This window comes from Macaca mulatta, chromosome 9 (assembly GCF_049350105.2).
Source record: "Macaca mulatta isolate MMU2019108-1 chromosome 9, T2T-MMU8v2.0, whole genome shotgun sequence".
In the NCBI taxonomy this organism is placed as follows: Eukaryota; Metazoa; Chordata; class Mammalia; order Primates; family Cercopithecidae; genus Macaca; species Macaca mulatta.
In genome coordinates, this window is record NC_133414.1 from 13914433 (window position 1) to 13931352 (window position 16920).

Genomic DNA, 16920 nt, shown 5'->3' on the forward strand with positions numbered 1-16920 from the left:
AGAGACGGGGTTTCACCGTGTTAGCCAGGATGGTCTCGATCTCCTGACCTCGCGATCCGCCCGTTTCGGCCGCCCAAAGTGCTGGGATTACAGGCTTGAGCCACCGTGCCCGGCCTAAATTTTATTTTTTGAGATGGAGTCTTGCTCTGTCATCCAGGCTGGAATGCAATGGCGCGATCGTGGCTCACTGCAACCTCCGCCTCCTGGGTTCAAGCGATTCTCCTGCCTCGGTCTCCCAAGTAGGTGGGACTACAGGTACATGCCACCACGCCCGGCTAATTTTTATATTTTTGGTAGAGATGATGTTTCAACATGTTGCCTAGGCTGGTCTAGATTTCCTGACACCAAGTGATCTGCTTGCCTCAGCCTCACAAAGTGGTGGGATTACAGGCAGGAGCCACTCCGCTTGGCCATTATGTTTCTTTAATTAATGAAGGAACTGCTTATAGGCGGCCACCATGAAGCTGGTGCCCGAGTCAGTAGACCCAAGTTATTTTCCTGATGCAAGATGGTCAGTTCCGTGCTTATTTAGTTCAGGAGGGCACATGGACTCCGGGTTCCAGCCTGATCTCGGTTCGTGTTCTCTGTGCGCCTTTGACTTTCTGTGGTGAGGGAGATCTCTTTTTCTTTGGGGTAGTTTTTTATTAGCTCTCACTTGATTTTCTTTTCTTTTCTTTTTCTTTTTGGTTTATTATGCAGTGTATTAATTATTCAGGCTCCAGTTAGATCAAAGGTAACCTCCAAATACATGCCATAGGTCAAGTTCATGACGCCACAGACCAAAGTTCATTTTATATCTTCAGCTATCAGTTCTCCATGTCTTGTGCTGTTTTTCCAAATCTTTCAGCAGGACTTAGAAGTGGAGAGGATTCCAGCCTGGAGTGCTGGCTCACAACTGTCATCCCAGCACTTTGGGAGACTGAGGCAGAAGGATCTCTTGAGGCTGCAGTGAGCTATGATGGTACCACTACACTCCAGCCTGGGTCACAGAGAGAGACCGTGTCCCCACAGAGAAAAAAAAGAAAAAAGAAATGGGGGACCAGGTGCAGTGGCTCATGCCTGTAATCATAGCACTTTGGGAGGCTGAGGTGGGTGGATCACCTGAGGTCAGGAGTTCGAGACCAGCCTGGCCAACATGGTAAAACCCCATCTCTACTAAAAACACAAAAATTAGCTGGCATGGTGTTGCATGCCTGTAATCCCAGCTACTGGGGAGGCTGAGGCATGAGAAACGCTTGAGGTTGCTGCGAGCTGAGATTGTGCCACTACACTCCAGCCTGGGCGACAGAGTGAGCTCTGTCTCAAAAAATAAAAGAAAAAAGAAATGGGGGATTCTTTCTCCTGGTTAACACTGAACCTTGAGAGCAAGCCTTTCATTGGGTATGTCTGCTGAGGCCAGGTAGGGGAGGCAATGGAACGTAATAGAAACATGGTTCTGGTGCAGGCATTTATAGCTGAATGCCTCTGGATCGATTCCTTAATCTCTCTGAGTTTAAGAGATAGGAGTTGCTGCCTGGTGGGATTGTTGTAAGGATTCAGTGATGTATGTGACGTACCTGGCACATAACTGGGATTGAAGGTACAGTAACTGTCATCAAGCTGTAGTTACCTCCAGCAGCTGAGGTTGGCCTCCGTTGGACATTTGGGGCCGGTTCCGGTGGGGAAGAACACGTCAGTGTCTGTTGGAAATCGACTTTTGGAAGCTCTTGTTGCAAATAGGCAGGATGGTGCATATTTACCCTCCCCCAAAATTTATGGTTTCAGAAATCATAAACAATTCTTCAGTCAGCCAGGGAAGACCGATCCACAGTTGTTCTTCCCCGTACAGTGAGTAGCTAACAACGTACTCGGAGGTTACACGGATATGGGTGGAAATCCTGGGTCCACAGCTTCCTAGCTGTATGGCTTTGGGCCAATTATGTTACCATTCTGAGCCTCATGTCCTCATCTGTAAAACAGGATAACACTTGGACCTAATGTGAGGCTTGTGAAGATGAAATGAGGATGCACGCGAACCACTGAGAGCCGTGTGTGGCACGTGGGTGTGTGCGCAGTCAATGCCTGCTCCCTGTCATTTGTCCCCGCTCCTCGGAGGCCATTTCCACAGATTTGGAAGGCCCGCTGAGCCATTCAACATTTGCTCCCAACAGGGGTGATTAGTTCATGTAATGCTAGCATTAAGCAAAAGACTCTGCCTGAAACGTCCTCTGGCCCAGCTCCGGTGCTGGAGTGACCTAGTTAGCTGTGTGTCCCAGGCTCAGCCCTCCCTCTGGGTAGCTTCTCAGCTTTTTTTTTTTTTTTTTTTTTTTTTCTCTGCACCTCTCCCTGCACCCTTAGCTGGTTTTTAAAAACTCTGTCCCTCTCTCCATCAGCCTGGGGAAGAGTCGCTTCTCACTGCACGGAGGTCTGCAGGCAGCCCGTGGGTTCTCTTTGATTCAACATACTTTTCTTTTTGGAAAATTGCTTCAGTCTTTCTGCTTTGTTTCTTATTGAAACTCCTGTTTTGATTTGATGACTCAAGGAACTTCCTTACGGTGTCTAACCATCATGGAGTTTCGTAGTTTAAAGCCTATAGGTACTGAATTTATTTTAATGCTAGAGTATTTAAAAATGGCAGCATACATGTGTATATACCACATAAGAATATGTAACCATTGATTTAAAATATTCTTTTGGGGGATTTTTGCATGGGAGGTGGGAGAAGATCTCAAAAGCTTTAAATGTCCCAGGTCACAGGATGTTAGTGTAACACTTGGGGAGCTAATTTCCAAATCAACCATGATTTCTCCTCTTGACCTGTCCATTTTAGTCCCTGTGGCAGCCAGACAATGTCCGGGATCTTGATTTATTGGTGCCTCTATCACAGGCTGAGCAGAGGAAGAGAAAGCTCCTCCAACTGAAAGTAGTCAATATTTCTAGTTGTTGAGAGGACTTTCTCTGTCTTTCATGACCACAACACAGATCACTGAAATTGGTTTTACAATAAATTGGATTTGGTGCCGTAAATGGAATCCTAAAGGTATTGTGTTAAATAAAACCTCAGACAGTTTCTGTTGTTCAAGTGGCAGTCTTGCCTGCCTCCCCACACAACACTGTCCCTTCGTACAAGGCCCAAAGTGTTGTGAAAAAGAAAAACCCTAAACCTTTGTAGCTTTGGAAAATTTGTGGATGGAGAGAAGAGAAGCTGTACGAAGCCAGGAGGTATCGGAGTGACCAGCCGGCCAGCGTCCCCTGCCCCCAAATGTCCTCCCATTTATGGGCTAACACTTCCTTAACCTTGAAAAAAGACTGCTTCAGATTTGCCTTAAAACTTGAGAAGATATAAATACCTTGAAATAGGTTGAGAGGCTGCCAGTCATTTACTATGTAAGTGATTTTAAGGAAAGAACTTTTTCTCAGTACTTGATTAGCATTTGAATGGGAGGCAGAAGGAAGAAGTAATTTCGTTCCTGGAGGCTCAAATGGGTGGCAAACTGAGGAGTTGAGGGCTGAGTGAGGCAAGGTGGGAATGATGCACTGGGGCTTTGGGGAAAAGACCTTCAAGCCAGCCTACATCAACTATTGCCAAATTGGGTCCTAAACTGTCCTGGGCTCTGGAAAGGGAGGCTGCTGTGTGGCTGCCTCTCCCATATTCCTTTCTTCCAGGGCTGGGCCGGGCCGGGACTGCAGATACCGTCACAGCTCTCCGTGGATGCCAGGGCTTCTTTAGGTGGGAATAGGATCCAGGTCACCATGAAAAATTCCACTTCCGTAAGAAAATACGCCTCAAAACAACAACAACAACAACAACAACAACAAGAAGCTTTCAGTGATCTCTGGGAACAGATTTTGTGTATAAGTTGGGGACAGCCTGTATTTGGCAATAATGTACAAGAATTATGCTCCTTGGATGTTTTGGGTGTGTGTTAGCATGGTCAGCAAAAATGGAGTTTGGGGCCCTAGTCGTGATGGACAGACAATGTTGGCTTTCTATGGCCCTTTCAGCTTATTTGACAAATGGATATAAATTCAATATAATAACAGGACTTCCTATGTGACTTTTTTTTTTTTTTTTTTTTTTGAGAGGGAGTCTTGCTCTGTCGCCCAGGCAGGAGTGCAGTGGTGTGATCTCGGCTCACTGCAATCTCCGCCTCCCGGGTTCAAGCTACTCTCGTGCCTCAGCCTCCCGAGTATATGGGATTACAGGCATGCACCACCACACCCAGCTAATTTTTATACTTTTAGTAGAGACGGGGTTTCACCATGTTGGCCAGGCTGGTCTTGATCTCCTGATCTCAAATGACCCACCCGCCTCGGCCTCCCAAAGTACTGGGATTACAGGCGTGAGCCACCGCGCCTAGCCTATTTGACTGTTTTTTAAAAATTGTGGTTAAACACCTCCTTCAGCCATTGAATATAGCTGACTGATATTACCTAAGTGTGGGGTTCCGTCTCCTGGCTTTGGAGCCCCCCTCCCTCTGTCTCTGTACAGGGAAGCTGCTGCTTTCTTTCTTCCCCCTTCTTTCTTGCTTATTAAACTCTCTGCTCCTTAAAACAAAAAACAAAACCAAAAACAAATTGTGGTTAAAAAATACGTAGTATAAAACTTGCCATCGTAACCATTTTGAAGTGTGCAGTTCTGTGACATTAGTACATTACAGCATTGACCAACCATTGCCACCGTCTATCTCCAGAACCCTTTCATCTTCCCACATTGAACCTCTACTCCACCTATGAAATACTAACTCCCCATTCCCTCCTCCCTGACCCTTGATACACACCTTTCCACCATCTGTCTCAGTGAATTTGGCTACTTTAGGTACCACATAGAAGTAGAACCATGTGATACAGTTATCCCTTGGTATTTCCTGGGGACTGTTTGCAGAATCACCCTGCCGCGGATAACAAAATTTTACGGTGCTCTAGTGTCTGATATAAAATGGTGTAGTATTTGCATATAAATTTTGCACATCCTCCCATGTACTTTTTGTTTTTTGTTTTTTTGTTTGAGATGGAGTCTTGCTCTCTCTCCCAGGCTGGAGTGCAGTGGCGCGATCTCGGCTCACTGCAAGCTCTGCCTCCCGGGTTCACGCCATTCTCCTGCCTCAGCCTCCCAAGTAACTAGGACTACAGGCGCCCGCCACCACGCGCAGCTAATTTTTTGTATTTTTAGTAGAGACAGGGTTACACTGTATTAGCCAGGATGGTCTCAAATCTTTTGACCTCATGATTCACCCACCTCGGCCTCCCAAATTGCTGTGATTACAGGCGTGAGCCACCCCGCGCCCAGCCTTTTTTTTTTTTTTTTTGAGATAGAGTCTCACTCTGTCACTGAGGCTAGAGTGCAGTGGTGTGATTTTGGCTCACTGCAGCCTCTTCCTCGTGGGTACAGGCAATTCCCCTGTCTCAGCCTCCCAAGTAGCTGGGACTTCAGGCGCACGCCAGCACATCCAGCTAATTTTTATATTTTTAGTGAAGATGGTTTCACCTTTTTGGTCAGGCTGGTCTCAAACTGTTGACCTCATGTGATCCACCAACCTCGGCCTCCCAAAGTGCCAGGATTACAGGCGTGAACTGCTGCGCCTGGCCTTTTGTTTTGTTTTGTTTTCTTTTGTTTTGTTTTTGAGATGGAGTCTTGCTCTGTTGCCCTGGCTGGAGTGCAGTGGTACAATCTCGGCTCACTGCAACCTCCCCCTCCCAGGTTTCAGCATTTCTCCTGCCTCAACCTTCCAAGCAGCTGGGATTACAGGTGCCCACCACCATACCCGGCTAATTTTTGTGTTTTTAGTACAGATGGGGGTTTCACCACATTGGCCAGGCTAGTCTCGAACTCCTGGCCTCTAGTGATCTTCCCTCCTTGGCCTCCTCTCTCATGTACTTTAGGTCATCTCTAGATTACTTGTAATACCCAATACAATGTAAATATTATGTAAATAGTTATACTGTATTCTTTAGAGGATACTGACAAAAAAAGGCTATATATATTCAGTTCAGACACAATTTTTGTTTCCTAAGTTTTTTTTTTTTTTTAAGACAGAGTCTCGTTCTGTCGCCCAGGCTGGAGTGCAGTGGCATGATCTTGGCTCACTGCAGCCTCCACCTCCCAGGTTCAAGTGATCCTCCTGCCTCAGCCTCCCCAGTAGCTGGTATCACGGGTGTGCACTACCACACCTGGCTAATTTTTGTTTATCCATTCGTGTGTTAATGGACACAGGTAGCTTCCACCTCTTGGCTGTTGTGAATTGTTCTGCTGTGAACATTGGTGCACAAATGTCTGAGCCCGTGCCTCCAGTTCTTTTGGGTATATAGCCGGAAGTGGAATTGCTGGATTGGACGGTCATTCTGCGTTTCATTTTTTGAGGAACCGCCATGCTGTTTTCCACAGCTGCTTGGCGTTTTACAGTTTGCAGTGTGGTTTTTGCATCCATGATTCCTTCTGACTGTGAGTGAGTGAGCAGCAATTACTGACCTCATTTAACAGACAAGGACATGGAGGGTCAGAGAGGTTAAATGTCTCCGGTGAAGAGGTTGCTAAGAGGCACGTGGAAAGTTAGGAGTCTCCTGACTCCAGTGCCCATTTTTTATTTTTTTGAGGTGGAGACTCACTCTGTTGCCCAGGCTGGAGTGCAGTGGCACAATCTCGGCTCACAGCAACCTCCACCTTCTGGGTTCAAACGATTCTCCTGCCTCAGTCCCCCGAGTAGCTTGGATTACAGGCGCACACCACCACACCTGGCTAATTTTTTGTGTTTTTAGTAGAGATGGGGTTTCATTATGTTGGCCAGGCTGGTCTTGAACTTCTGACTTCAGGTGATCCACCCACCTTGGCCTCCCAAAGTGCTGGGATTACAGGTCTGAGCCGCCACGCCTGGCCATCATTCTCTTTTTATCAGGCTGCTAAGAAGCTGGTTAGTGGAGCTGATGGGATAGAGAAGTACTGACTGATATAAAAAAAAAAAGCAAAACCTCGCCCTCTGTGTGAGCATGTGTTATGGTTTGGGAAGAGAAGGAGGCCATTGGAGTCAGTTGTGTGCTGATAACTGGCTTTGGTGGGACGGCTGTTCTGATTTGTAGCACTTGCTGATTTCTATGGTGTGAATACTCCCACCTGGTCCGATTCCAAGCTCCCCATGGTTTAACAACCTACTTGCAAAATTCCTGATTTAAGCTAGGAGTCGCTGGAAGGTGGCTGCGGCATACCCCTGAAGGAAGCAGAGGTCAGGAGGTGTGAGTTTGAGTCCCAGCTCTGCCATTTAAGAACTATGGAATCTTGGTTTTATCCTGAGTCTTTTTTTTTTTTTTTGAGGCGGAGTCTCACTGTCACCCAGTTTGGAGTTCAGTGGTGTGATCTTGACTCTCTGCAAACTCTGCCTCCCAGGTTCAAGCGATTCTCCTGCTTCAGCCTCCTGAGTAGCTGGGACTACAGGTATACACCACCACGCCCGGCTAATTTTGTATGCTCAATAGAGACGGGGTTTCACCATGTTGGCCGGGCTGGTCGTGGATTCCTGACCTCAAATGATCCACCCACCTCAGCCTCCCAAAGTTCTGAGATTACAGATATGAGCCACGGAGCCGGCCTATCCTCTCTGTGTCCTGATGACCTTGTTTGTCAAATGGGAATAATAATACCTGCTTACGTTATAGACTTTATAGATCCCAAATGAGAGAAAGAATGTGTGATGCTTGGTATATATTATAGTAAAGGCCTAACATTAATACATACAGGAGGAATTATGATGTTACAAAGATTATAGCATTTTTTTTTTTTTTGAGACAGGTCTCGCTCTGTCGCCCAGGCTGGAGTGTGGTGGCGCAATCTCTGCTCACTGCAAGCTCTGCCTCCCGAGTTCACACCATTCTCCTGCCTCAGCCTCCTGAGTAGCTGGGACTACAGGTACCCGCCACCACGCCCGGCTAATTTTTTGTATTTTTAGTAGAGATGGGGTTTCACTGTGTTAGCCAGGATGGTCTTGATCTCCTGATCTCGTGATCTGCCCGCTTCGGCCTCCCAAAGTGCTGGGATTACAGGCGTGAGCCACCGCACCTGGCCTAAAGATTATAGCTTTAAAAATGTTTCCTTCTCGGCTGGCTGGGATGTCTTAAGCCTGTAATCCCAGCACTTTGGAAAGCTGAGGTGGGCCGATCCCTTGAAGTCAGGAGTTCGAGACCAGTCTGGCCAACATGGTGAAACCCTGCCTCTACTAAAAAATACAGAAAAATTAGCCGGGCGTGGTGGCACACACCTGTAATCCCAGCTACTTAGGAGGCTGAGGTGGGAGAATCGCTGGAACCTGGGAGCCGGAGGTTGCAGTGAGCAGAGATCGCACCCCTGTACTCCAGTCTGGGTGACAGAATGAGACTCTGTCTCAAAAAAAAAAAAAAAATGTTTCCTTCTCTCAGCATCAGTGTCACATTCACCTCTTGAAACCTAGCTGGTGTCTTTTGGGCAGGCTTCCTGTAGAAGCTGGGTCATACGTTGATCTTGAATCTGAAAGTTATCAACACAAACCTCAAAGTTTCATAGTTTATTTTCTCTGGCACTATTTCAATGTTGTTGTATTATTTTCATTTTCAGTTTTTAAGTGATTGGTACCGTAAGAAAAACTTAAAATTAGAACAGCAACATGTCATCCTTGTAGAGAATTTGAAAAATATGGAAGAATATAAAGGAGACCGTAAGAATCAGTTGTTGGGCCGGGCGCAGTGGCTCATGCCTGTAATCCTGGCACTTTGGCAGACCAAGGTGAGTGGATCACTTGAGGACAGGAGTTTGAGATGAGCCTGGCCAACATAGTGAAACCCCATGTCTACTAAAAACTAAAAAAAAATTAGCCAGGCCTGGTAGCGCATGCCTGCAATCCTGGCTACTCGGGAGGTTGAGGCAGGAGAATCGCTTGAACCCAGGAGGTGGGGGTTATAGTGAGCTGAGATTACTCACTGCCCTCCAGCCTGGGTAACAGAGTGAGACTCTGTCTTAAAAAAAAAAAAAAAAGGCCAGGCGCGGTGGCTCACGCCTGTAATCCCAGCACTTTGGGAGGCCGAGGCGGGCGGATCCCAAGTTCAGGAGGTTAAGACCTTCCTGGTTAACACGGTGAAACCCCATCTCTACTAAAAATACAAAAAAATTAGCCGGGCGAGGTGGCGGGCGCCTGTGGTCCCAGCTACTCGGGAGGCTGAGGCAGGAGAATGGTGTGAACCCGGGAGGCGGAGCTTGCAGTTAGCTGAGATTACGCCACTGCACTCCAGCCTGGGCGACAGAGCGAGACTCCGTCACAAAAAAAAAAAAAAAAAAGAGTCAGTCATTGGCTGGATGATTGGCAGTCAGTCATTCTGCGGGGTGGGTGGCAGATCTAGGGAGAGACCCCAGAGATGAGTGTTGAGGCTGGACCTGTGGAGGTGGGGCTGTGGTTCTGTACTCACTGGAGGTATTTCAGTGTTTTACCAGGTGGTGTGCCTGAATCACTGTGCACTGGCTGTGGATATAGGGGTGGCTTTATCCCCTATAAGATACAGTCTTTGTGAGCACAGTATGTGTCAGACTTGAAGTGTGTCAGTACTTTGTGTAGCTGGGCAGTGATGGAGGTGGTGATGGCCTTGCTTGGCTTATTCTCATGGTCACTGTCTCTATCCTCATGACCACTTCTAAACACATCCCCAGAATCAGCAGCGGGACAGATCCTGTTGCCAAGATGAGACCCGACTCCACAGACTTCCAGAGAGCTAATTATACTTGTGAGAAAAAGGAGATAAAAAATATTCATATCCAAGTGTGGCTGACTCTCCCTGCTTAGGGTAAGACACAGGAAGCCAGCTTCTCAGTTGCTTCGTGACACAAACACTGTTACACGCACAGTCCTGCTTTCTGCTTAGCTGCAGATGCCCTAAACCTTGAAGCCAACCCCTCTTTAGAACACAGTCTTTGGAAGTTCTTGAGGTTAGATCAGTGGTCCTCAACCTTTTTGGCAGCAGGGATCAGTTTCGTGGAAGAAGTTTTTCCATGGACCAGGGGCAGGGGGATGGTTTCAGGATGATTCAAGTGTATTACATTTATTGTGCATTTTATTCCTATTATTATTACATTGTAATATGTAATGAAACAATTCTACAACTCACCATAATATAGAATCAGTGGGAGCCTGAGCTTGTTTTCCTGCAACTAGACGGTCCCGCCTGGGGGTAATGGGAGACAGTGACGGCTCATCAGGTGTTAGATTCTCATGAGGAACATGCAGTCTAGATCCCTGACACGCACAGTTCACAACAGGGCTTGTGTTCTGATGAGAGTCTAATGCCACTGCTGACTGAATGGGAGGTGGAGCTCAGGCAGCAATGCAAGTGATGGTGGCATCTGTAAGTACTGATGAAGCTTTGCTTGGTTGCCGGCTGCTCACCTCCTGTTTTGCTGCCCAGTTCCTAACAGGCCACCGACTGGTACTGTTCCCATGGCCTGGGGGCTGTGGACCCCTGGCTTAGAAGGTGAGGTCTTGGGGGCTGGGAGCGGTGGCTCACGCCTATAATCCCAGCACTTTGGGAGGCCAAGGCGGGTGGATCACTTGAGGTCAAAAGTTCGAGACCAGCCTGGCCAACATGGTGAAACCCCGTCTTTACTAAAAATACAAAAATTAGCCAGGCATGGTGGCAGGGTCTGTAATCCCAGCTACTCGGGAGGCTGAGGCAGGAGAATCGCTTGAACCCAGGAGGCAGAGGTTGCAATGAGCTGAGATCTCACCACTGCACTCCAGCCTGGGGCAACAGAGCTAGACGGTCTCAGAAAAAAAACAAAAAGAGGGTGAGGTCTTTGTAACTGAGATGATCAGCTAGATTAGCTCTCTCATTTTACGGGCTGTGAAACAGGTGCATTGAGATGATGTGACCTGCCCGGGTCCTACAGTTAATCTCCAACACCCCCAGGCCTTGGGCTTTGGCCAAGTCATCTTCCTGTTGTGTTATCTATAAGGATGTGAACTGTGACCAGTAGGAAGTGTCATGACAGGGCACCAGTGTAGTGGTGGTTACCAGGGAAGACATGGTCTGTGCTGGAGGTTGGGCGGCCTCAGCCATTATCTCTCCATTGCTTTGTCACTCGCTTTGTGGGTGTGAAAGGAGCTTTTGAAGATGTGTCTGGCTCCTGGGGAGTTGGGAGCTGTGGGCAGTTGGTGCCCCTGCCCCTCTGCTTGCCTTCCCCCTGCCTGCTGGGGATCCAGGCCACGTCTCCCTAAGTAGGTGACAGGGAACCAATTCAGGGAGTGGAGAGCAGAGAACAGGCGCCTCTGATCGCCACAGGGTCTCGCTGCAAAGACCTGATTTAAGATTAGCCTGTGCTATGGCCGCCTACAGGCTTTCCCAGGCCCCAGCAGAGCAGGCCTCACACACAGGCAGCGCCTTGCTCAGGCGGGACACCTTTGTGTTTAGTAAATGTTTGTGTCCGGGCATGGTGGCTCACACTTACAATCCGAGCTACCTGGGAAGCTAAGGCAGGACGATCACTTGAGGTCAGGAGTTTGAGACCAGCCTGGCCAACATGGTGAAACCCTGTCTGTACTGAAAATACAAAAATTAGTCAGGTATGGTCACAGATGCCTGTAATCCCAGCTACTCAGAGGCTGAGGCAGGAGAATTGCCTGAGCTCAGGAGGCAGAGGTTGCAGTGAGATCACACCACTGCACTCCAGCCTGGGCAACAGAGCAAGACTGTCTCAAAAAATAAATAAATAAATAAAATAAAAAATAAATAAGTAAAATAAAATAAAATAAAATAAAATGTTTGTTGTCCGGGCACAGTGGCTCATGCCTGTACTCCCACTTACTTGGGAGGCTGAAGCAGGAGGTTCACTGGAGGCCAGGAGTTCTAGGCTCCTAAGAGATGGCACAGTTCCAGGCTATAGTGAGCTGTGATGGCACTGTTGTATTCTAGCCTGGGTCAAACAGCAAGACCCTATTAAAAAAAAAAGTTTGTTGGGTAAATGAACGGATAAGTGGAAGAAAAGGAGCATAGGCTTTGATTAGATTCATGAAGTTCAAATCCTAACTGTGTCATTCAGGACCCATGAAGCCTTGGGCGAGTTACATCATCTTTCTGAGTTTCTCTTCTCTCATATTTAAGTGGGGGTAACAGTACCTACCTTTCCAGCTTGTTGTGAGGTTTTGTTGCAATAATAAGAATAATAATAAGGATTGTAGGCCGGGCACAGTGGTTCACGCCTGTAATCCTAGCACTTTGGGAGGCCCAAATCACTCCACTGCACTCCAGCCTGGGTGGCAGAGTAAGACCCTGCCTCAAAACAAACAAACAGACAAACAAACAAACAAACAAAGATGGTAACACGTGCTGTGTATTACAGGTGCTAAATGAAAGGGCATTGACTTTATTTATTTATTTATTTTTGGAGACTGAGTCTCACTCTGTCTCCCAGGCTGGAGTGCAGTGGCGTGATCTCAGCTCACTGCAACCTCTGCCTCCTGGGTTCAAGCGATTCTCCTGCCTCAGCCTCCCGAGTAGCTGGGACTACAGGCGCACACCACCACACCTGGCTAATTTTTTGTAGTTTAGTAGAGACGGGGTTTCACCATGTTGGCCAGAATGATCTCAATCTCCTGACCTCGTGATCTGCCTGCCTCTATCTCCCGAAGTGCTGGATTGTAGACATGAACCACCGCGCCCGGCTGACTTTAATTATTTAAGCAGATAGGTGTTACACCCCATCAAGTGATTGACGTCAGTAAAAAGACCTTTCTGTGATGCCTTCAGGAATACCATTACAGATTTGTTCCTTTGGCCTACAGCATTTTCTGAAGTATAAAATATTAGACACTACTAGCCATGTATAGATCATTGTAAAGGAATTTATCTTTTGTAAGAATGAGTTGGGAGAAAGAGATGGGAGAAAGATCTGGAAATCACAAAGGGTTGGACTAGAATTAAAGGGTGGTGGCCATGTTGATTGTGCCAAAGAGGAGGTCAGAGGCTGGTAAAGTCAGCCGGAGTCATAGCATTCATTCATTTGTTCGTTTATTCATTGATTCACAGTTTTGAAGGCTTACTATGTGAGAAATGCCGAGAGACTAGTGTGTTCTGTCTCTGATTCTTTTCTTTTTTTTTTTTGAGACTAGATCTCGCTCTGTCACCCAGGCTGGAGTTCAGTGGCGTGATGGTAGCTCACTACAGCCTCGACTTCCTGGGTGATCAAGTGATCCTCCCGCCTCAGCCTCCCTAGTAGCTAACTTTTGTATTTTTAGTAGAGATGGGGTTTCACCATGTTGACCAGGCTGGTCTCAAACTCCTGACCTCATGTGATCCGAACCTCCTCAGCTTCTTAAAGTGCTGGGATTACACGTGTGAGCCACCGCACTCAGCCAGGATTTTGGACAATTGAGAGACAGATTACAGGTTTTGTTATTGCAACAAAACCTCACAACAAGCTGGAAAGGTAGGTACTATTACCCCCACTTAAATATGAGAGACGAGAAACTCAGAAAGATGATGTAACTCGCCCAAGGCTTCATAGGTCCTGAATGACACAGTTAGGATTTGAACTTTAAAAAAAAACCCATCAGATATGATGGGTTGAGTCTACTCCACGCCAGGCACTAAGAAAGTGTTGGTAAACAAAACATTGTTCTTGTTCTGAGGGAACTTTTTGGGGAGACAGAAAGTAATTACAGTTCAGTGTGACTGTGTGTTGGTAGGAAGGTGCACATATGAAGCTGACAAGAGGGTCACCTCATCGGGACGGGGGCTCAGGGACAGTGAGCTGGGCTGTTGCCTGCGAAAGTTCCAGAAGTCGGAAATTACATAGCACTTCTCAGTGAGTATATGATGAGTTGCTGTGTGTCAAAGAGGACGCTGGCTTCTGTAAGATAAAGGAATATATAGTTTTAATAATATATTTAAATAGCGTTATGTTGACCAGGCGTGGCGGCTCACGCCTGTAATCCCAGCACTTTGAGAGGCCTAGGCGGGTGGATCACTTGGGGTCAAGGAGGTCAAGACCAGCCTGGCCAACATGGTGAAACCCCATCTCTACTACACATACAAAAATAAGCTGAGCATGGTGGGGCATGCCTGTAATCCCAGCTACTTGGGAGGCTGAGGCAGGGGAATTGCTTGAATCCGGGAGGCAGAGGTTGCAGTGAGCTGAGATCACGTCTCTGCACTCCAGTCTGAGTAACAGAGTGAGACTGCGTCTTAAAAAAAAGCATGACGTTATTAATATATTAAACATTAAATTATTTTATTATTATTTAATAATAATGGCAAATATTTACTGAGCATTTCTCAGGTGTTACATCCTGTGGCAAGTACAGTATAGTGAGCTGCCACCTGTGACATCGGCAGTGATGCATGGACTGCGTGTATGACAGCGGGGCCCTGGGGTGATGATAATGGAGCTGAAACCTTCCTGTTGCCTCGTTGTCACTGTCATGATGTTGTGGTGCCATGCATTACTCACATGTTTGTGGTGATGCTGGAGTCAACAAACCTGTTGCACTGCCAGTCGCACAAAAGTCCAGCACATACAATTATGTGCAGTATCTAATACTTGATAATTATAATAAACAACTATGTTACTGGCTGCCAGTCGCACAAAAGTCCAGCACATACAATTATGTGCAGTACCTAATACTTGATAATTATAAAATAAACAACAATGTTACTGGTTTATGTATTTGCTGTGCTGTGCTTTTTATTGTTATTTTAGAGTATACTCCTTCTACTTATTAAAAAAAAAAAGTCAGTGGTAGAACAGCCTCAGGCAGGTCCTCCAGGAGGTATCCAGAAAGCATTATTATCATCGGAGATGACAGCTCCATGCCTGATGCTGTACCTGAAGACCTTCAGTGGGACAAGATATCTCCGGAGGCGGAAGACAGTGGTGTTGGTGATCCTGATCCTGCTTCGAACTAGGCTAATGTGTGTGTTTGTGTTCTTTGTTTTCTTTTTTTGAGGTGGAGTCTCACTCTGTTGCCCAGGTTAGAGTGCAGTGGCGTGATCTTGGCTCACTGCAACCTTCACCTCCCCAGGTTCAAGCGATTCTCCTGCCTCAGCCTCCTGAGTAGCTGGGATTGCAGGCATGTGCCACCATGCCCTGCTAATTTTTGCATTTTAGTAGAGACACGGGGTTTCACCATGTTAGCCAGGCTAGTCTCGAACTCCTGACCTCAGGTGATCCACCCACCTTGGACTTGTGTTTTAATTTTTTTTTTTGAGACAGAGTTTTGCTCTTGTTGCCCAGGCTGGAGTGCAATGGCGCTATCTCGGCTCACCACAAGCTCTGCCTCCTGGGTTCAAGCGATTGTCCTGCTTCAGCCTCCTGAGTAGCTGGGATTACAGGCATGCCCGGCTCATTTTGTATTTTTAGTAGAGACAGGGTTTCTCCATGTTGGTCAGGCTGGTCTCGAACTCCTGACCTCAGGTGATCCGCCCGCCTCGGCCTCCCAAAGTGCTGGAGTTACAGGCGTGAGCCACCAAGCCCGGCCGTGTTTTAATTTTTAACAAAATTAAAAAGTTAAAAGAATAGGAAAAAGCTTACAGAATAAGGATGTAAAGAAGATTTATTTTTTTGCAGCTATACAATGTGTGTGTTTTAAGCTGTTATTACAAGAGTCAAAAAATTAAAAAGTTAAATTACAGTAAGTTAACAATTTATCATTGATGAAAAAAATTGAAAAAATAACTTTAGTATAGCCTAAGTGTACAATATTTATAAAGTCTACAGTAGTGTAGAGTAATGCCCTAGGCCTTCTCATTCACTCATCACTCAGTCACTCACCCAGGGTGACTTCTAGACCCGGAAACTGCATTCATGACAAGTGCCCTATACAGGTTCACCATTTAAAAAATCTTTTTTGGCTGGGCGTGGTGGCTCACGACTGTAATCCCAGCACTTTGGGAGGCCGAGGTGGGTGGATCATGAGGTCAGGAGTTCAAGACCAACCTGGCCAAGATGGTGAAACCCTGTCTCTACTAAAAATACAAAAATTAGCTGGGTGTGGTGGTCAAATGATTCTCCTGCCTCACTTGATCTCCTGGGATTACAGGCATGCGCCACCATGCCTGGCTAATTTTTGTATTTTTAGCAGAGATGGGGCTTCACCATGTTAGCCAGACTGGTCTCGAACTCCTCACCTCAGGTGATCCGCCAGCCTTGGCCTCCCAAACTGGTGGGATTACAGGTGTGAGCCACCGTGGCCCTGCCTAGAAAATCTTTTACATTGTATTTTTACTGCACGTTTTCGGTGTCTTGTGTCTTGTTATGTTTAGATATACAACTACTTACTGTCGTGTTATAGTTGCCTGTCGTATCCAGTGCCATCACATGCTGTACAGGTTGGCAGTCTAGGAGCAGTAGCTGTATCATCCAGCCTAGGTGTGTAGTAGGCCATACCTAGGTTTGTGTAAATGCACACTCTGATGTTCGCACAATGACAAAATCTCCTAAAAGATGCATTTCTCAGAAGATACCCGAGACCGTTAAGTGATACGTGGCTGTATGTCACGTGAATTTTCACATTAAATCTGCACAGCCGTTCAGTAAAATAGATACTCTTGTCACTACCATTTTAGAGGTGAGGAAACCGAGGCCCAGAGAGGTTAAGTAACTTGGCCAAGGTCACAAAGACCGATCTGTCTTGAAGAATTGGGATTTGAACCTCAGTAAAGGTACCTGTCTGGGGCCAAAGCCAGTGCTCCCAGCCATTGGTTTTCCTTGCCCTGGTTGGTCAGTTTTGCCCCTTGAGCTCTTAACAGAGAAAATGTGACAGGGACACACGTCCCCACCGTGTCGAGCAGCAGGTGGTAAGGTGATGTCAGCGTGGTATGAAGTGTTTCGGGGGTTCCTAGGGAATGGGAGTAATTTTTATTTTTATTAATCGAGTAGCTGAGAGTACAGGCACATGCCACCACGCTCGGCTAATTTTTTTGTATTTTGAGTAGAGACGG

At 46.8% G+C, this 16920-nt stretch overlaps 2 protein-coding genes across 3 annotated transcripts in view; one reads left to right on the plus strand and one right to left on the minus strand.

The window, feature by feature from the left end:
* Positions 1–16920, minus strand: part of UPF2 (UPF2 regulator of nonsense mediated mRNA decay) — a 484524-nt gene that overhangs the window by 451473 nt on the left and 16131 nt on the right. The window lies entirely within an intron of this gene.
* Positions 1–16920, plus strand: part of CAMK1D (calcium/calmodulin dependent protein kinase ID) — a 489620-nt gene that overhangs the window by 11394 nt on the left and 461306 nt on the right. The gene's annotated exons all lie outside the window — the stretch shown is intronic.